Source organism: Mesoplodon bidens (genome assembly GCF_964165515.1).
Source record: "Mesoplodon bidens genome assembly, chromosome: 1".
NCBI classification, from domain to species: Eukaryota; Metazoa; Chordata; class Mammalia; order Artiodactyla; family Ziphiidae; genus Mesoplodon; species Mesoplodon bidens.
The window spans coordinates 122,796,370-122,819,068 of NC_138176.1; positions in this window are offsets into that span (position 1 = coordinate 122,796,370).

Below are 22,699 nucleotides of genomic sequence, written 5' to 3' on the forward strand. Positions count from 1 at the left end.
AGTGGTGCCTAAAACCAGGCCTTGTTCCCACCCTCCACGGAGCTTGCAGTCAATCACACAAATATACAGTTGTAAAGAATGACAATGTTTGACCCCAATGAAGAAAAAGAACAAAGGATCCAACTGAATCTAGGAGGTTGAGGAAGGCTTCTCTAATCTAAGCAGAGATCTGAAGAATGTGCAAGGATTAGGGGAAGGTCAGTGGATAGAGCATTCCAGGGAGAAAAAGCCCGTGTGGAAAGGCCCCGAGGTGGGGGGAAGCAAAGTGCATTTGTGGAATAAAGAAAGTTCAGTGTGGGTGAAAACCTCCAGTCAGTCTTCCGTGCCTAGAGTACTGGAGCTGAGGGTAGCCAATACAGTCAGGCTCCTTGAAAGCCCCTTCCCTTTTCCCACCCCTCAAGAGATTTTAACCTCCAGGACTCTCCTTTTTCTCTGCCATTATCTTTTCTGGATAATGACAATGGCATTATAATTTTTACATTTGAGATTTTTTTTTAAACCACTCAGCTTCAGCAACATGCCAACAAGATTTCAGCAAGAAAAGAACATATACAGAAATGCTTATTGGCATCAGCATTCTGCTTCAGTGACAGTCTTAATGAAATAACATTCCTTAGTTGTCTATTTCTCAATACGGAAATGACAGACAATGCGAACTTTGTCCCATTTAAAATGAATAGAGGGGAGAAGTGCAGTCTTTCTAGTAGAAACATATCATGTCAAATCTACAGATCACTTTAGCATTGCTGGCAAAGAATAAAAGGTAAATTAATGCATTACTTATCACCATTAAGACAAGGTACATATCAACCTAGGGTCCAGGTTAATAAGTGATAGTCTGTCAGTCCGGTCATTAAGGCTGGAAGCAAAATCTCCATTCCAAATCACACCTTTTTATGCCCTTAAATTTAAAATCTTTCAGCTTATATATTTAATTGTACAAAAAATGAAGTTCACTACAACTAGGGTATTCCTGGATTTTTTAAAAGCACATATCACTAGCCTGCTTACATTACCAGATTACAGGAAGCAATTTTTCTTTTTCCAAATAATGCCAGACATCCTATAGAAGCTTTGTTTTTATATTGAGAAAAGGACGGAGCAAATTGGTGCACCTAGTTGTCAGAGCAGTTCTTTTTCAGCATTTAAACCAAAAAAGAAAAAAAAACCCAAACATTTCATTTTTCAGCTGAATAATCTTGATAAGAATGGTCACTATTTCTTGTGGTTATTAAATGAGCTCTGGAGGCCCATCTGGTCTGGGTTCAGATCCTAGGTCCTGCGTTCAAATCCTAGACCCTGGGTTCAAATCCTAACTCTGACAGTACCTGGCTGTGTGTTCTTAACTAAGTCATATAATTTCTCTGTGCCTCAGTTTCCTCAACTATAAAGTGGACAAAATGATTATACGTATCTCATGGGTGTACTGAGGATTAAATACAGTGATATACATAAAGCACAGAGCATACTGTTTAGTACATACTACGTATTCACTAATCGTTAGCTATTAAATTATTACTATTATGGAACACCCATTTGGCAAACAGACACTGAACTCTGTTTTTCTCAGTTCACTGCCTTATTCCTCACACCCACCTTGAAAAATAAGGCTGTTTACTCCTATTTTACAGATGAGGGAACTAAGGCTCAAAGGAGATACCCAAGTTCGCACAGACAGGAAGTGGCAGAGCCAGAATGTGAACTCAGTTCTCTCACTTGCCAGAGCCCACGTCTTTCAAGTACATCATGTGATGCAGAGCAGCCTATAGTAGACAAAGATAAAGCAGATAAAGCATAAGAGTAGCTATACTTCAAATATTGACATATGAAGTATTCATAATATTTATTCTTGAATTCTGAGTTTCCTCTTCCAAGAATAATGATTCTAGGGTTACTGAGGAGGTCCAGGTTTAGGTTGTAAGGAGAAAAGCTAACCCAGAAATCAGCACTTATTTGCATGTGACTTATAATAAGCTGTACCCTTGTGGAAAACGTCATCTAAACTTGGAAAGCCAGGTTCCACATTAATAATTATCGAATTGACATAACACCCTTTTTTTTCCAGGGAGATCAAAATGACTAACGATAACACTGTCACTTTTCCAAGGAGGTTTGGAAATGTGGAATAGAAATTTTAGATTTAGGAAGAGTGGGTTAGTGAGTGACCTGCAAAATCTGGAGATGGTGTTAGAAGAGAGACATTCTTAGCCTTGGTGTCACCCACGTAGGGGACTTGCTTTGTGCCGGTGTCTCACGTATTCTCTATGCTGTTACTTTTTCAACTCCCTCATAAATCCCCTGAAGGCAGGGACCTTGAAGGGTGTTCTCCCTGTCTGTACTCCAGTAAGCAGAGTTCTGGATAGAAACCCAAGATACACCTTCCCAGCAGTGAGAGGGAATGAAGCCTGGCCATCTGCGATTTTCATATGCTATCTTGCCAGAGAACTCCTAATTAACTAATTCTACCCAGTCCACAGCATGTTATGTCTAGTGGTTTCTCCAGGAGATGTTGGATTTCGGAGCAAGGACATGGACCCCAGAAAACATCCTCTGGGGATGTTAAGGGTTTGTCCTCAGATACTCCCTTTACTAGAGATTTAAATCATGAAGCTCTGAGCGCCACCCTCTGATGTCAGCATAGGGAGTGCCACTGATGTGGTGGCAGCCAGCAGTGAAAACCACTTCACAGATGTCTACCCGGATCCCTGTTCAAACCCTCCCACCCTCCTTCCTGACTCCTCCCTTCCTTGTACAACTGGTCACAGATGCAGGGCGATGCAAGAAGCTGGTGAATGGAAAGGACTCAGGGCAAGGAACCCCAAGACTCCCTTAGCAGTCGTGCCCCTGCCACTTGACTGATGGTATTCTCCTGGGTTGGTGGTTGACGCTGGGAGGAACCAGCTATGCTTGCTCCACTCACACCACTCAAGCCTTTGGTGGCAGCCTTTCCCGGTGTCTGATGGTACGTCTTAACTATGTGCCACAACGATATAGAAACATCACATCCCCTCATGCCAGCCCAGAATTTTTTTTTTTTTTGCGGTACGCGGGCCTCTCACTGTTGTGGCCCCTCCCGTTGTGGAGCACAGGCTCCGGACGCGCAGGCTCAGCGGCCATGGCTCACGGGCCCAGCCGCTCCGCGGCATGTGGGATCTTCCCGCACCGGGGCACAAACCCGTGTCCCCTGTATCGGCAGGCGGACTCTCAACCACTGCGCCACCAGGGAAGCCCGCCTGCCCAGAATTTTAAACAGCATCCAAAGAGGCCACAATGTTTAGAAAGAGTTTAAGTTTTCACTATTTTGAATGAGAACGGTGGTAGGGGCAGAGGTAAAGGATTGGTTAAAGGGGAAAACCAGCAGCTGTGCTGAGGGCAGCGCTGTGTAGTGGGAAAAGCACTCGACTGGGAATCAGGCTCAGTGGTGGCTCCCCATAATAGTAATTTTCTCAATAATAATAATAATGATGGCTAATATTTATTGATCATTTAAGGGTACTAAGCTCTCTGCTGACTATGTTCCCTTATCTCTTAGTCTACCAACCACCCCATGAAGCAAATATCATTACAGTTTTCACTTTGCACATGAGGAAACTGAGTCACCAAAGCCCACACTACAGAGCTAATTAAGTGGAGGTTCCAAGATGTGACCCCAAGCAGTCTGACTCCATCACTGGGGCGTCCAGTACCTACCCTAGCCTGTGAACTAGAGAAGCCACTTAACCTCTGTGAACCTTTTTACACTGGGGCTGGACATTTCTACCTCAACTGCCCTTGGCCAGAGAATTGTGGTGAATCAAAAGAAAGAACTAAAAACATGTTCTGAAAAGCAGGACACACACTTCACATCTAATTGTCTCCCAGAGTGATCGTTTGGGATGCTGGACCTACAATGGCAGAGGTAAATGTAGATTGGGATGGGATAGGAGGCGACGCTTCTGATTCCAGGACAGGGACAAGCCATCAACTCTGAACTGAACTTCTGCTTGCTGAGCAGTCCTAAAGCCCTTCAAAGAGATCTCTTTATCCCGCCCCCCCCCACATTGGAGCGTGGTCCAGATCTGTGTTCTCCTTTTCATCTGGAGATGGGGTTGGAGAAGGTGTCTGCTGGCACCTTGGGGCCTTTGGAAAGAGTCCTTGGCAGGTCTGCTTCTGCTGATGCTAATCACAGGCCTAGACACATGGTCACACTCCTTCTTGGATGCTAATAATTAACTAGAAAGCATGTTTCTGCTCAAGGGCTGTTGTACCTGAGAGAATATTGTGCTTACAATGCATTCACCACTGGGTAGCAGAACAATTTCAATCAATGGCCTTGTAAGCACACAATCAAAGCCTCCCCGGAGACCTGGCAACTCTCAGCCTTTTCGAATACGAAAGGTTGCTTTTTTAAAATATGATTATTTAATCAACAGCCCGTGGAAACTTCAAAAAGAGGAAAATGAGAACAATTTAGATCCTTTCTTCTGTTTGGATTTTATGAAACAAGAGACACCAAAGAAATGACCAGAGTGACCATTTTAATCCCTTCATCTGTTACTCAGAAATCCTAAGGATGGAAGATGCCTTGACAGGAGACATATTTCCTTGCTTTTCCTGCATTTCAGGCCTGTCATCAAAAACTCTCTCATATAATGGCAACTTGAATGGAATGTTACCCCCAAAATGGAAAATGATATCCGGAAACCCAGTACGTAGGTATCCTAGGTAAAAGCTGGGTGGTTCTAGTTGAGCCGGAGTGGGCTTGACTCCGACCACTCCATACAAGTTATCTGGGGTCGGAAGCCACCGCTGTGACGTGTAGAGCTAGCCCACAATGTGCTGGGGCTGGGGCTGGCTTAGAAAGGTGAACCTGAGAGCAAATGAAGATATAGGGATGGGCCTGTCTCGCTTTCAAATATTAGGACAAGCTCATGGTGTTTTGTTAATCCATTCAGTGAGTATCTATTAAGTACCTAGTATATACCTGGTACTATGCTAGGTGCTTGGGATGTATCAGTGAACAGAACTCCCTGTCTTTATGTAGCTTACAGCCTGAAAATTCTTGTAAATTTAATTCCAAGAACTAAAAAAAAAGGAAACCTCTGTAGTTCCTTCCCTGTCTTCAGCCAGAACCATGTTTAAGCCACCCACACTCAAGTACAAATCTCTCCTAAGGTCATTAGAGAAAGAATACCAAACTTGCTTTAGTAACACATTTTGGTGTTTCATATTCTTGTAAGACATTCTTCAGAGATAGAAAACACCACCCTTTTATTATGAATTTATTTTGTTTTCTCCTCAGGAGACATGAAAGAAGTTAGTCATGATGGTCTGAGCAAGAACCAATTACAGGCTGGAATATAGCCCTCAACCTCTTCTATTTCACATGGAAAAATCTCCGTTTCTATAGTTTATTCTTAGAATTTTTGCCTTTTGATCCTTTTACCTCATCTCTTTGATGTATTTCCTAATTCTTCAAACTTCCCAGTGCTCATAAAGCCTAATAAGACATTTTATGTGGCACTCTACCCTTTCCAAGTCCCTTTCATAACCATTACTTCCTTTGGGCCTCAAAATATAAGCCCGTGATGTTGGCAAGGCCACGTTCACCTTTCCCACTGTCCACAGAAGCCAAGTGAGACCCAGAGAGACTAAGTGACTTCCCTAAGGTCACACAGGTAGTAAGGAGGCAAAGCTGGCATTCCTAGCTAAGTCTCCTGGTGCTGATGTTGAGAGCTCTGTCTGTCTAATGCAAGCCTCAACTACTGGTTGGGAAGGCCCAGGCATGTGAATGCCCTGAGACACTTTTATGGCTGCTGGCCAGTTAACATTTAGGTCATGTGTCTGTTCCCAGGTGTGTACTGACACTGTTCTGTTCCTCCATGTCATTTTATTCCCAGTGGGTAAAGACTGGTAGCATGAAGTTAAACAACAACAACCAGATGCTAGGGTTCTAGGTCATCGAAGGCAATTTTGGGCCACCAGCCTCAGGTCCATCCCCTGTAGTCCTCATTTGTCTCATTTCTGTGAGGTTGGCAACTGACTCACTGATTACCACCCTCTGGATTATCAGCCTGTGGTGCAGTCAGAAGGGATTCTCATCTCTGTGGGGTGGGTTAAGTGTGGTTGGCTATACCCTGCTGGGGTGACCAGCCTGACCAGGGGAGGAGATACATTCACCAGCTTCATCAACAGAAGGCCGTGATGGCTTTGTTTGTTCTAGCCTTAGCTAACCTGTGCCACCGTCTGCCCAAGATGATCACAGTAGTATTTTTAGGTAAAATCTTTTGTGTTTGTGGCTAAAATTTGGCCATTTTTAACTTGTTTGTCCAAGAGGTAACACTGCCCTCTCTTCTCATTCTTGCCCAGAAGGGTCATTAATACAATGGGAGGAGCTGACTTGCAGACCGAGGAATTGGCCAGTAACTGTCCTGGTCCATCTTCGGATCTGGCTCATCAGAATCCTAGTCCCAAGAATCTGTATTAAAACAATAACAACAGACTTCCGGGGAAGATGGCGGAAGAGTAAGACGCGGAGATCACCTTCCTCCCCACAGATACACCAGAAATACAGCTACACGTGGAACAACTCCTACAAAACACCTACTGAACGCTGGCAGAAGACCTCAGACCTCCCAAAAGGCAAGAAACTCCCCCACGTACCTGGGTAGGGCAAAGCGGAGAGATTCCCGCACAGAGGATCAGTGCCAACCGGCACTCACCAGCCCGAGAAGCTTGTCTGCTCGCCCGCTGGGGCGGGCGGCGCTGGGAGCTGAGGCTCGGGCTTCAGTCGGAGCACAGGGAGGGGACGGGGGCTGGCGGCGTGAACACAGCCTGAAGGGGCTAATGCGCCACAGCTAGCTGGGAGGGAGTCCGGGAAAAAGTCTGGACCTGCCGAAGAGGCAAGAGACTTTTTCTTCCCTCTTTGTTTCCTGGTGCGCGAGGAGAGGGGATTAAGAGCGCTGCTTAAAGGAGCTCCAGAGACGGGCGCAAGCTGCGACTGAAAGCGCAGACCCCAGAGACGAGTGTGGGACGCTGGGGCTGCTGCCGCCGCCAAGAGGCCTGTGTGCGAGCACAGGTCACTGTCCACGCTTCCAGGGAGCCTGTGCAGCCCGTCACTGCCGGGGTCCCAGGATCCAGGGACGGCTTCTCTGGGAGAACGCACGGCGCGCCTCGGGCTGGTGCAACGTCACGCCGCCCTCTGCCACTGCAGGATCGCCCCGCCGCACTCCGTGCCCCTCCCTCCCTCCTGGCCTGAGTGAGCCAGAGTCCCCGAAGCGGCTGCTCCTTTAACCCTGTCCTGTCTGAGCAAAGAACAGACGCCCTCCGGCGACCTACACGGAGAGGCGGGGCCAAATCCAAAGCTGAGCCCCAGGAGCTGTGAGAACAAAGAAGAGAAAGGGAAATCTCTCCCAGCAGCCTCAGGAGCAGCGGATTAAATCTCCACAATCAACCTGATGTGAAATACATGAATAGACAATGAATCATCCCAAATTGAGGAGCCAGGAGTCAGTGCTGTGCCTCTGAGGTGGGAGAGCCAACTTTAGGACACTGGTCCACAAGAGACTTCCCAGCTCCACATAATATCAAATGGCGAAAATCTTCCAGAGATCTCCATCTCAACACCAGCACCCAGCTTCACTCAGCGACCAGCAAGCTACAGTGCTGGACACCCTATGCCAAACAACTAGCAAGACAGGAACACAACGCCACCCATTAGCAGAGAAGCTGCCTAAAATCATAAAAAGTCTACAGACACCCCAAAACACACCACCAGACGTGGACCTGCCCACCAGAAAGACAAGATCCAGCCTCATCCACCAGAACACAGGCACTAGTCCCCTCCACCAGGAAGCCTACACAACCCACTGAACCAACCTTAGCCACTGGGGACAGACACCAAAAACAACAGGAACTACGAACCTGCAGCCTGCAAAAAGGAGACCCCAAACACAGTAAGATAAGCAAAATGAGAAGACAGAAAAACACACAGCAGGAGAAGGAGCAAAATAAAAACCCACCAGACCTAACAAATGAAGAGGAAATAGGCAGTCTACCTGAAAAAGAATTCAGAATAATGATAGTAAAGATGATACAAAATCTTGGAAATAGAATAGACAAAATGCAAGAAACAGTTAACAAGGACCTAGAAGAACTAAAGATGAATCAAGCAACGATTAAAAACACAATAAATAGGGGCTTCCCTGGTGGCGCAGTGGTTGAGAGTCCACTTGCCGATGCAGGGGACACGGGTTCGTGCCCCGGTTCAGGAAGATCCCACATGCCGCGGAGCGGCTGCACCCGTGAGCCATGGCCGCTGAGCCTGCGCGTGCGGAGCCTGTGCTCCGCAACAGGAGAGGCCACAACAGTGAGAGGCCCGCGTACTGCAAAAAAAAAAAAAAAAAAAACACAATAAATGAAATGAAAAATACTCTACATGGGATCAGTAGCAGAATAACTGAGGCAGAAGAACGGATAAGTGAGGTGGAAGATAAAATAGTGGAAATAACTACTGCAGAGCAGAAGAAAGAAAAAAGAATGAAAAGAACTGAGGACAGTCTCAGAGAACTCTGGGACAAAATTAAATGCACCAACATTCGAATTATAGGGGTTCCAGAAGAAGAAGAGAAAAAGAAAGGGACTAAGAAAATATTTGAAGAGATTATAGTTGAAAACTTCCCTAATATGGGAAAGGAAATAGTCAGTCAAGTCCAGGAGGCACAGAGAGTCCCATACAGGATAAATCCAAGGAGAAATACGCCAAGACACATATTAATCAAACTGTCAAAAATTAAATACAAAGAAAACATATTAAAAGCAGCCAGGGAAAAACAACAAATAACACACAAGGGAATCCCCATAAGGTTAAGAGCTGATCTTTCAGCAGAAACTGCAAGCCAGAAGGGACAGGCAGGACATATTTAAAGTGATGAAGTAGAAAAACCTGCAACCAAGATTACTCTACCCAGCAAGGATCTCATTCAGATTTGATAGAGAAATTAAAACGTTTACAGACAAGCAAAAGCTGAGAGAGCTCAGCACCACGAAACCAGCTTTACAACAAATGCTAAAGGAACTTCTCTAGGCAAGAAACACAACAGAAGGAAAAGACCTACAATAACGAACCCAAAACAATTAAGAAAATAGGAATAGGAACATACATATCAATAATTACCTTAAATGTAAATGGACTAAATGCTCCCACCAAAAGACACAGATTGGCTGAATGGATACAAAAACAAGACCCATATATATGCTGCCTACAAGAGACCCACTTCAGACCTAGAGACACATACAGACTGAAAGTAAGGGGATGGAAAAAGATATTCCATGCAAATGGAACCAAAAGAAAGCTGGAGTAGCAATTCTCATATCAGACAAAATAGACTTTAAAATAAAGACTACTAGAAGAGACAAAGAAGGACACTACATAATGATCAAGGGATCGATCCAAGAAGAAGATATAACAATTGTAAAGATTTATGCACCCAACATAGGAGCACCTCAATACATAAGGCAAATACTAACAGCCATAAAAGGGGAAATTGACAGTAACACATTCATAGTAGGGGACTTTAACACCCCACTTTCACCAATGGACAGATCATCCAAAATGGAAATAAATAAGAAAACACAAGCTTTAAATGTTACATTAAACAAGATGGACTTAATTGACATTTATAGGACATTCCATCCAAAAACAACAGAATATACATTTTTCTCAAGTGCTCATGGAACATTCTCCAGGATAGATCATATCTTGGGTCACAAATCAAGCCTTGGTAAATTTAAGAAAATTGAAATTGTATCAAGTATCTTTTCCTACCACAACGCTATGAGACTAGATATCAATTACAGGAAAAGATCTGTAAAAAATACAAACACATGGAGGCTAAACAATACACTACTTAATAACGAAATGATCACTGAAGAAATCAAAGAGGAAATTAAAAAATACCTAGAAACAAATGACAATGGAGACACGACGACCCAAAACCTATGGGATGCAGCAAAAACAGTTCTAAGAGGGAAGTTTATAGTAATACAATCCCACCTTAAGAAACAGGAAACATCTCGAATAAACAACCTAACCATGCACCTGAAGCAATTAGAGAAAGAAGAACAAAAACATCCCAAAGTTAGCAGAAGGAAAGAAATCATAAAAATCAGATCAGAAATAAATGAAAAAGAAATGAAGGAAACGATAGCAAAGATCAATAAAACTAAAAGCTGGTTCTTTGAGAAGATAAACAAAATTGATAAACCATTAGCCAGACTCATCAAGAAAAAAAGGGAGAAGACTCAAATCAATAGAATTAGAAATGAAAAAGGAGAAGTAACAACTGACACTGCAGAAATACAAAAGATCATGAGAGATTACTATAAGCAACTCTATGCCAATAAAATGGACAACCTGGAAGAAATGGACAAATTCTTAGAAATGCACAACCTGCCAAGACTGAACCAGGAAGAAATAGAAAATATGAACAGACCAATCACAAACACTGAAATTGAAACTGTGATAAAAAAATCTTCCAACAAACAAAAGCCCAGGACCAGATGGCTTCACAGGTGAATTCGCTCAAACATTTAGAGAAGAGCTAACGCCTATCCTTCTCAAACTCTTCCAAAATATAGAAGAGGGAGGAACACTCCCAAACTCATTCTACGAGGCCACCATCACCTTGATACCAAAACCAGGCAAGGATGTCACAAAGAAAGAAAACTACAGGCCAATATCACTGATGAACATACATGCAAAAATCCTCAACAAAATACTAGCAAACAGAATCCAACAGCACATCAAAAGGATCATACACCATGATCAAGTGGGGTTTATTCCAGGAATGCAAGGATTCTTCAATATACGCAAATCAATCAACGTGATACACCATATTAACAAATTGAAGGAGAAAAACCATATGATCATCTCAATAGATGCAGAGAAAGCTTTCGACAAAATTCAACACCCATTTATGATAAAAACCCTGCAGAAAGTAGGCATAGAGGGAACTTTCCTCAACATAATAAAGGCCATATATGACAAACCCACAGCCAGCATCGTCCTCAATGGTGAAAAACTGAAACCATTTCCACTAAGATCAGGAACAAGACAAGGTTGCCCACTCTCACCACTCTTATTCAACCTAGTTTTGGAAGTTTTAGCCACAGCAATCAGAGAAGAAAAGGAAATAAAAGGAATCCAAATCGGAAAAGAAGAAGTAAAGCTGTCACTGTTTGCAGATGTCATGATACTATACATAGAGAATCCTAAAGATGCTACCAGAAAACTACTAGAGCTAATCAATGAATTTGGTAAAGTAGCGGGATACAAAATTAATGCACAGAAATCTCTGGCATTCCTATACACTAATGATGAATAATCTGAAAGTGAAATCAAGAAAACACTCCCATTTACCATTGCAACAAAAAGAATGAAATATCTAGGAATAAACCTACCTAAGGAGACAAAAGACCTGTATGCAGAAAATTATGACACTGATGAATGAAATTAAAGATGATACAAATAGTTGGAGAGATATACCATGTTCTTGGATTGGAAGAATCAACACTGTGAAAATGACTCTACTACCCAAAGCAATCTACAGATTCAATGCAATCCCTATCAAACTACCACTGGCATTTTTCACAGAACTAGAACAAAAAACTTCACGATTTGTATGGAAACACAAAAGACCCCGAATAGCCAAAGCAATCTTGAGAACAAAAAATGGAGCTGGAGGAATCAGGCTCCCTGACTTCAGACTATACTACAAAGCTACAGTAGTCAAGACAGTATGGCACTGGCACAAAAACAGAAAGATAGATCAATGGAACAGGATAGAAAGCCCAGAGATAAACCCATGCACACATGGTCACCTTATCTTTGATAAAGGAGGCAGGAATGTACAGTGGAGAAAGGACAGTCTCTTCATTAAGTGGTGCTGGGAAAACTGGACAGGGACATGTAAAAGTATGAGATTAGATCACTCCCTAACACCATACACAAAAATAAGCTCAAAATGGATTAAAGACCTAAATGTAAGGCCAGACACTATCAAACTCTTAGAGGAAAACATAACATAGGCAGAACACTCTATAACATAAATCACAGCAAGATGCTTTTTGACCCACCTCCTAGAGAAATGGAAATAAAGACAAAAATAAACACATGGGACCTAATGAAACTTAAAAGCTTTTGCACAGCAAAGGAAACCATAAACAAGACCAAAAGACAGCACTTAGAATGGGAGAAAATATTTGCAAATGAAGCAACTGACAAAGGGTTAATCACCAAAATTTATAACTAGCTCATGCAGCTCAATAACAAAAAAACAAACAACCCAATCCAAAAATGGGCAGAAGACCTAAATAGACATTTCTCCACAGAAGATATACAGACTGCCAACAAACACATGAAAGGATGCTCAACATCTTTAATCATTAGAGAAATGCAAATCAAAACTACAATGAGATATCATCTCACACCAGTCAGAATGGCCATCATCAAAAAATCTAGAAACAATAAATGCTGGAGAGGGTGTGGAAAAAAAGGAACACTCTTGCACTGCTGGTGGGAATGTGAATTGGTACAGCCACTATGGAGAACAGTATGGAGGTTCCTTGAAAAACTACAAATAGAACTACCATATGACCCAGCAATCCCACTACTGGGCATATACCCTGAGAAAACCATAATTCAAAAAGAGTCATGTGGGCTTCCCTGGTGGTGCAGTGGTTGAGAATCTGCCTGCCAATGCAGGGGACACGGGTTCGAGCCCTGGTCTGGGAAGATCCCACATGCCACGGAGCAACTGGGCCCGTGAGCCACAACTACTGAGCCTGCGCATCTGAAGCCTGTGCTCCGCAACAAGAGAGGCTGCGATAGTGAGAGGCCAGCGCACTGCGATGAAGAGTGGCCCCTGCTCACCGCAACTACAGAAAGCCCTCACACAGAAACGAAGACCCAACACAGCAAAGATAAATAAATAAATAAAATTAAAAAAAAAAAAAAAAAAAAAAAAGAGTCATGTACCAAAATGTTCATAGCAGCCCTATTTACAATAGCCCGGAGATGGAAACAACCTAAGTGTCCATCATCAGATGAATGGATAAAGAAGATGTGGCACATATATACAATGGAATATTACTCAGCCATTAAAAGAAACGAAATTGAGCTATTTGTAATGAGGTAGATGGACCTAGAGTCTGTCATACAGAGTGAAGTAAGTCAGAAAGAGAAAGACAAATACTGTATGCTGACACATATATATGGAATTTAAGAAAAAAAATGTCATGCAGCACATAGGGGTAAGACAGGAATAAAGACACAGACCTACTAGAGAATGGACTTGAGAATATGGGGAGGGGGAAGGGTAAGCTGTGACAAAGTGAAAGAGAGGCATGGACATATATACACTACCAAACGTAAGGTAGATAGCTAGTGGGAAGCAGCCGCATAGCACAGGGAAATCAGCTCAGTGCTTTGTGACCACCTAGAGGGGTGGGATAGGGAGGGTGGGAGGGAGACGCAAGAGGGAGGGGATATGGGAACATATGTATATGTATAACTGATTCATTTTGTTATACAGCAGAAACTAACACACCATTGTTAAGCAATTATACTCCAATAAAGATGTAAAAAAATAAATAAAATAAAATAAAATGACCTACTAATGAGACAAAAAAAATTTCACAGAATGTAAAAAAAAAACCAAACAAACAAACAAAAGAAACAATAACAACAAAGAAAATGCCCTTGTAAAAAGCTAAATTTGATGAGGAGCTGATTGCCTATTACAATTTTTTAAAAATCCATACTCCTTACCACCCCCTGTACATCCTTACATCACCTGGCCTTGACCTCCCCTCTAATCACAGCACCTTCCTCTTTCCCCACACTCACCACGCTCAGCCACATCTTAAACAGCTCAAGCTGCCTCCTATCTCAGAACCTGTGTGCTCACTCCTCCCTTTGCCTAGGATGATTCCTGCCCCGACCCTTTGATCATCCCATGTCTAGTCCTTCTGCTATAGATGAAATGTTTGTGTCCCCCCACCCAAATTCATATGTTGAAACCCAATGCCCAATGTGATGGTATTAGGAGGTAGGGGCTTTGGGTGGGGCTTAGGTCATGAAGGTAGAGTCCTCATGAATGGGATTAGCGCTCTTATGAAAGAAACCCCAGAGAGCTCCCTTGCCCCTTCCACCATGTAAGGACACAGTGAAAAGACAGCCATCTGTGAACCAGAAAGTGGCCTCTCACCAGAAAATCTGTTGATGCCTTGATCATGGACTTCCCAGCCTCTAGTACTGTGAGAAAAAAATTTCCTGTTGCGTATCAACTACCCAGTTTATGGTGTTTTGTTAAGGCAGCCCAAAAGGACATCTTCTTGTTTAGATTTCAGCATAAGCCTTCCCTTCCCGGCCCTCTCCACTCTTCCCCAGTCACCCTGTCCATTACATGTACTGTTCTTGGTGCTGAGCATACAAGAGGGTAAGGACCATAGCCTTCTTGACCATCACTGTGTGCCCAGAACCAAGAACAGTGCTAGCATAGAGGAGTGTGAAGTAAGCACTTGCTGAATGAATGGAATGAATGAGTGATGATCAGCCAAGTTTGGGATCCAATGACTTAGTGTGGTCCCTTTCCCTCCCTGCATGCCAGTTGCCTCATTTGTAGAAAGGGGGTATTAGCCTATGTGACGTCTAAAGCCCCATGCAGCTTTGGCTGTATGGGGAGCACGAGAGCTGTAGCCTCAACATCACCCCACACTGGACTGTGCTTTCCTAGGTAAGGCAGCATCTCAAATCATGATAAAGCAAAGCAGATTAGGCCCATAGAAGAGGCCTCCCTCTTTCTACAAAGAAAAAAAATCAGTCTCTACTTTTCCTAGGAATTCTGACAGGAATTGTTCGCCATGAAATCTTTTTGATTGAATCCTGTTGCCTTGCTCATGCCAAGGCATTTGCAAATGGATGGAACAAATCCATTTTCAGATATATACATGAGCTATGCTTAGAAGGTAGACTTAACTGAGTTGCAACTGCTGAGATCTTTTTTTACTTTTATAAATAATGGTGATTTATCTTTTTTTGATCTTCAGGTAAGACCTTAGGATTCCATTAACTCTTTTAAGTGGTTGTTCTGTTTAAAATGATATAGAATATAACGGAAAGGAGGCAGTTAATAAGGGGAAAAGAAATTGTTTCCTACCTAATTAGACCACAGAAACTTAAAGCAACTTGTATTCTTTGGTCTAAGGCACTTAGGACTGCATGTTGTTTTTGAATGAATACTCCTAAATTTCAGTAAGTAAATACCATTATTATCAACATTTGGCTTTGAATACACTAAAGGAACTCCTGTAGGATTACTTTAATTTCAATGATGTATTTTAATTTGGGCTATAGAAATGAAACTACAGCTTATATAATTTTTAAAAAATCAAGAATAAGTTGATCAAGAATAGGTTGGCTTAATTGGGGCCTGGTTACTTAGAAACACACACACAAATAAAAAAATGGATGTGCAAAGAAAGAAGTCAATTTTTGTATTGTCATGTTCCAAAAGAACAGAAATGTCAGGTGTGAATTATATTGTAACTGACAGTTTTACAAATGTCATCTGTTAGAATTGGGGGGCCAGTGCTGGCAAAATAATCCACTAAATATTTTTGAGACCTAGTGGGTGCTAGGCCCTGTGCCAGAAGTTAGGGAATGGGAGATGAATTAGATGGCATCCCTGTCTCTTGGAACAAATGGTCCAGGAAAGAAGTAAGGCAAGTGCACAAAGAAAAAGAATGCAAGAAGGTCATGGTAGGTATTATCAGACAAACATTCAAAATGTTGAAAAATTTTGCTATGGGGTCCCAGGAAGGGCAAGAACAGTCACGTGTGTGGTAGTGGGGATCAGATAAGGCAAAACACTTGAAGGTCACTCATTTTCCAGACTTAGCCATGTCCTTCAGAGCTCAGTACACCTTTCTACCCTACACCTACTACTGTGGCATGGCTGTGAGAGATGACTGATAAACACTGACAGATCGATTGATCGATTGATTGATTGATACTCAATAAAAGATAAAAAAACATACTCCAAACATATGCTGTAGCAGCCAGTTGGTAGAATTAGTGGATCCTGGAGACGTAAAGATGGATAAAAAGTTTGGCTACTGTAGTTGCAGACCCATAAATGCAAGTTCTGTACGTATTTATCATCTTTAGTTTTCTGGCCAAAGATTATTGAACCCAATCAAGAAAGGAGAAATATGCATTTGTGCAGCCTCCTCAGTAATGAAGGAGGTTGCATTTAGCAGCAGCTAAACTTTCTTTTCCATCAGAATACGCTGAGAATTACTTCACAGATACCTCACCAAAAAATGGTTATGTGGTCTGTGAGGGGAGAAGATGGGTCCTGAATTGTGCTGACTTGGCTTTATAAAGTAGATAGATAGCAATAAAAGTTTAGCCTTATGCACAGGGCTGGCAGTCCAGAAGACCCCCCAGGATGTGCCAGGCCCTTAAGGACAGGGTTTCCTCACCCACCCCAAACACTGGTCCCCGGACTCTCCACAGTTGCTCCCCCATCAGCTGATCAGCTTTGACCTGCACACACTGTGCAGACAGCTCTCCCCTGGGATCCAGAGCCCCTGTTAGAAATGAACCATGAGGAACTTTCAACCTGCACATTTTAGTTTATCACCTCTGCTTGCACATCCACAGGGCTTCTGGATGGAACGGGAACCCAGAACTCACTTGAGCTGCAGCTGGGGGAGGGGGGAAAGCCCATTCTATGGAGGGTGGTCTTTTGCATTAGGCTGAGGGACCAGAAATCAGAAACCTGGGGGACACGGTGACTTAACCCTTACCCTACCACTGCCTTTTACTCTGCCTCAATGAGAAACAGGGGAAGTTTAGCAATGAGAGTCTCACGATACAGCAGTTGACAGGAAAGAAAAAAACCTGTCTCTGACCCTGGATCTCAAAGTTTCCATTTGGAGTAAATTTTCAGAATGGAAAATTGATTATTTAAACTTCAATGAATTTTTTAAAAAAGAATGGACTTTTGTTGGTTCTGTCTCAGTGATTTTAATTAACTTTCAGAAATCTCCAGTAATAACTGTTACCCATGATGCTATTATAGATAAAATGTGATGGGCATAGATAAAATTAAATGTTAATTGGCATAATTACCCAGCTAATATTTTAAGATTTGTTATCTATATGTCTCTTCTTTTACCTTATTGTACATTCTAGTTCAATATGAAGATTAAGAAAAAGAACTTTCTCTTCATCTACACTGAGTTATTTTTCACTTTGAGTTTGCTAGTTATTAGTCAGAGATGATAATAATAATTTTTCTTAAAGTTCAGGCTGCAGCTGACAATTTCCAAATTCTGTGAGTCACCTCTGGAGCAGACAAGTCATTTATCCCCAAACCTCAGACTCAGACACTGTGCCAGGAAGGGGATCCAGGATTCCCCACCTTTAACACCAAACACCAGTACCATGACCTCCTCACCATGTGAGATGGCTATCCTTGGCTAGTCAGTGTGAGCTGCTGGGCCCCTTTAAGCAGGGCTCTGAGAGGGTTCTAATTTTCATGTTTCTCAAACCAGTAGCTTCCATGTTCCTACCTCAGCATCACTGGACACCTGATGCCCCCAACCTATGTCCTACTGCCCAACAGTGACAGACATTCATCAGCTGCACAGGAAAATATGTACAGGTTACTGTGCAGAAAATGCCCAGTGTAAGGGCTTGGACCATTAGGAGATCCAGCTTCTAGTCCCTATTCCTCCAATAGCATTTGAATCATGGAATCTCAGTGTGGCTTAGTGCTAGGTCATTCAAATGTCAGTCATTTTTATTTTATTCTGCCCTATTATTAACTTTGTACTTTTCTTTAAATGATTTATTTTAATAAATAAATATATTTTAAAAGAAAGTTTTATGTTACTACTGCAAAACGGAAATTTGTCTTGCTTGACGTAAATTTTTAAAACGTCATAAGAATAAATATATTGGAGTTTCCAGCCTAAACAGTAAAACGGCTATTGAAGTTCAGCCTCTGGGGGTAAAAAGGATTAACTATGGTGAACAGGAACTGACTCACTACTTAAAACCCAGGGCTGAGATATGTTCTTCACTACCATTTTATATAACGTATATCTTTTTAAAAGTTGCTGACTTACTGGCTGAGGTTATGACTTAAAGAAATGTGTAAAGATAGACACAGCCTAAAGACTAGGACTTTAACCAAGCCACGAGCTGACTAGTGGATATGATTTGTGAATGAAATAGCAATAGAAAGAGAGAAAAAAATAACTGATTAAAAATCTTGGAAATGAAAAATATGCTAGTGGAAGTTATAAAACAACTTAATAACATAAAAATCAGGGCCAGAGACCATCAGAGAGAGTATTATTAATGGGAAACATACTAATGAGGAATTCAGCAGAACACAGCACAGACAAAAAAGATGAAGAAGAGGTAGAAAAGGAGGAAACAAAACAAAAGAAGAAAGGAAGCTCACATGAAGGATAGATTGAGACCCTTCAACAAACTTTTTATAAGTTCCAATAGGAAAGAATGGAAAGAATAATGGAGAAGCATTATATGAAGAGTTAATACTTACAAATTTTAGCAAGACAACCTAAGATCAAAAGTATATTGTAGAGCACCCCAGATCTTGGTTTCTAATACCATTCTCCAATAAAAGGAACCAGGGCTCCTCAGAGAAATTGCTGATTCTAAGACTGGAGCAGGAAAGATACAAGATGAGCATGGGGTATATTGTAGTTCAAGAAAGTAAGAAAATAATCAAACAACAACAACAACAAAATCACATTGGTGGAGGTATGTCAAAGGGATACACAGGGCACCAACTGAAAGAGCTGCTCCCAAGGACCAAAGTTGGAACAGCTCAAACAACAAAATAAAAAGTGTTGGTTTATAACCCAAAGTATAAAAATACCTGTGAGTCCATATTAATATGAACAATTTATTGAATAAATAAACAAATGGGGGAGAATAGACAAATCTCCCATGCAGAAGAATTCCAAATGATTTATGTAGATACTTTGCCCCTGAGGAGGTGGAGAAAAACTCACTACTTAAGTGTGGGCTGCACATAGTGACTTCCTTCCAAACAGAACAGTGTGGAAAGGAAGGGGGAAGAAAGAGTAACTTTACAGTGGAGAAACCTGCAAACACTTTCTCAAGTCAGGTGGTCAAGGTTAATATCAACAATGATAAGTCATGTTGATAGTATGTACCTTTGATATGATATGATGAGAATGGCACTTTATCTGTGTGATCTTCTTCCAAAAAACACATTATTCCAGGCTAATTATGAGGAAAACATCAGACAAATCCCTTTTGAGGTCCATTCTTTTTTTTATTTTTTTTTTTAGTTTTTGCTTTATAACAAACTTAATCAGTTATACATATACATATGTTCCCATATCCCCTCCCTTTTGCGTCTCCCTCCCACCCTCCCTATCCCACCCCTCCAGGCAGTCACAAAGCACCGAGCTGATCTCCCTGTGCTCTGCGGCTGCTTCCCACTAGCTATCTACCTTATGTTTGGTAGTGTATATATGTCCATGCCACTCTTTCACTTTGTCACAGCTTACCCTTCCCCCTCCCCATATCCTCAAGTCCATTCTCTAGTAGGTCTGTGTCTTTATTCCTGTCTTACCCCTATGTTCTTCATGACATTTTTTTTTCTTGAATTCCATATATATGTGTCAGCATACAGTATTTGTCTTTCTCTTTCTGACTTACTTCACTCTGTATGACAGACTCTAGGTCCATCCGCCTCATTACAAATAACTCAATTTCATTTCTTTTTATGGCTGAGTAATATTCCATTGTATATATGTGCCACATCTTCTTTACCCATTCATCTGATGATGGACACTTAGGTTGTTTCCATCTCCGGGCTATTGTAAATAGGGCTGCTATGAACATTTTGGTACATGACTCTTTTTGAATTATGGTTTTCTCAGGGTATATGCCCAGTAGTGGGATTGCTGGGTCATATGGTAGCTCTATTTGTAGTTTTTTAAGGAACCTCCATACCGTTCTCCATAGTGGCTGTACCAATTCACATTCCCACCAGCAGTGCAAGAGTGTTCCTTTTTTTCCACACCCTCTCCAGCATTTATTGTTTCTAGATTTCTTGATGATGGCCATTCTGACTGGTGTGAGATGATATCTCATTGTAGTTTTGATTTGCATTTCTCTAATGATTAAAGATGTTGAGCATCCTTTCATGTGTTTGTTGGCAGTCTGTATATCTTCTGTGGAGAAATGTCTATTTAGGTCTTCTGCCCATTTTTGGATTGGGTTGTTTGTTTCTTTGTTATTGAGCTGCATGAGCTGCTTATAAATTTTGGAGATTAATCCTTTGTCAGTTGCTTCATTTGCAAATATTTTCTCCCATTCTGAGGGTTGTCTTTTGGTCTTGTTTATGGTTTCCTTTGCTGTGCAAAAGCTTTTAAGTTTCATTAGGTCCCATGTGTTTATTTTTGTCTTTATTTCCATTACTCTAGGAGGTGGGTCAAAAAGGATCTTGCTGTGATTTATGTCATAGAGTGTTCTGCCTATGTTTTCCTCTAAGAGTTTGATAGTGTCTGGCCTTACATTTAGGTCTTTAATCCATTTTGAGCTTATTTTTGTGTATGGTGTTAGGGAGTGATCTAATCTCATACTTTTACATGTCCCTATCCAGTTTTCCCAGCACCACTTATTGAAGAGACTGTCCTTTCTCCACTGTACATTCCTGCCTCCTTTATCAAAGATAAGGTGACCATATGTCCGTGGGTTTATCTCTGGGCTTTCTATCCTGTTCCATTGATCTATCTTTCTGTTTTTGTGCCAGTACCATACTGTCTTGATTACTGTAGCTTTGTAGTATAGTCTGAAGTCAGGGAGCCTGATTCCTCCAGCTCCATTTTTTGTTCTCAAGATTGCTTTGGCTATTCGGGGTCTTTTGTGTTTCCATACAAATTGCAAAATTTTTTGTTCTAGTTCTGTGAAAAATGCCAGGGGTAGTTTGATAGGGATTGCATTGAATCTGTAGATTGCTTTGGGTAGTAGAGTCATTTTCACAATGTTGATTCTTCCAATCCAAGAACATGGTACATCTCTCCATCTATTTGTATCATCTTTAATTTCTTTCATCAGTGTCTTATAATTTTCTGCATACAGGTCTTTTGTCTCCTTAGGTAGGCTTATTCCTAGATATTTTATTCTTTTTGTTGCAGTGGTAAATGGGAGTGTTTCCTTGATTTCACTTTCAGATTTTTCATCATTAGTATATAGGAATGCCAGAGATTTCTGTGCATTAATTTTGTATCCTGCAACTTTACCAAATTCATTGATTAGCTCTAGTAGTTTTCTGGTAGCATCTTTAGGATTCTCTATGTATAGTATCATGTCATCTGCAAACAGTGACAGCTTTACTTCTTCTTTTCCGATTTGGATTCCTTTTATTTCCTTTTCTTCTCTGATTGCTGTGGCTAAAACTTCCAAAACTAGGTTGAATAAGAGTGGTGAGAGTGGGCAACCTTGTCTTGTTCCTTATCTTAGTGGAAATGGTTTCAGTTTTTCACCATTGATGACGATGCTGGCTGTGGGTTTGTCATATATGGCCTTTATTATGTTGAGGAAAGTTCCCTCTATGCCTACTTTCTGCAGGGTTTTTATCATAAATGGGTGTTGAATTTTGTCGAAAGCTTTCTCTGCATCTATTGAGATGATCATATGGTTTTTCTCCTTCAATTTGTTAATATGGTGTATCACGTTGATTGATTTGCGTATATTGAAGAATCCTTGCATTCCTGGAATAAACCCCACTTGATCATGGTGTATGATCCTTTTAATGTGCTGTTGGATTCTGTTTGCTAGTATTTTGTTGAGGATTTTTGCATGTATGTTCATCAGTGATATTGGCCTGTAGTTTTCTTTGTGACATCCTTGTCTGGTTTTGGTATCAAGGTGATGGTGGCCTCGTATGAGGTCCATTCTTTAAAACTGCCAAAGTTATAAAAAATGAGATGAGCCTGAGAGATTGTCACAACCAAAAGAAACCTAAGGAGACATTTGACTAAACAAATTGTGGTATCCTGGAAGAGAGAGAAAAGGACATGAGGGGAAATTTGAGAAAATCTGAATAAAGTATGGATTTCAGTTAATGCTAATAATACATCAATATTGGTTCATTGTTGGGGACAAATGAACTATAACAATGTAAGAATTCATAATAGGGAAGACTTGGTATGGGATATATGGGAACTCTCTATATCATCTTCTCAATAGCTCTGTAAATAAAACACTGTTCTAAAATTTTAACTTTTTTTTTTAAGTGCTAGTGACCAAGTGCAGGGATAAATAAGGGAATAAAACTTGTAGAACATCAAGGATAATGAGACCATCCTAACAGCAACCAGAGTAAAAAGACAGATTATCTATGACTATAAGTGAGTTACAGTGAAACTTACTTTAATCATCAGTACTAATAGAAGCCACACAACTATGGAGATAAATCTTAAAAGTGCTGATGGAAAACAAAATAACAGTCAACTTAAAATTTTATACCCACATAAACTATTATCAGAGAAATGATAAAATTAAGCCATTTTCAACATAATGTTTACTATTTACATAACTTAAAGAACAACTAAAAGGTGCATTTCATAAAAGACAATT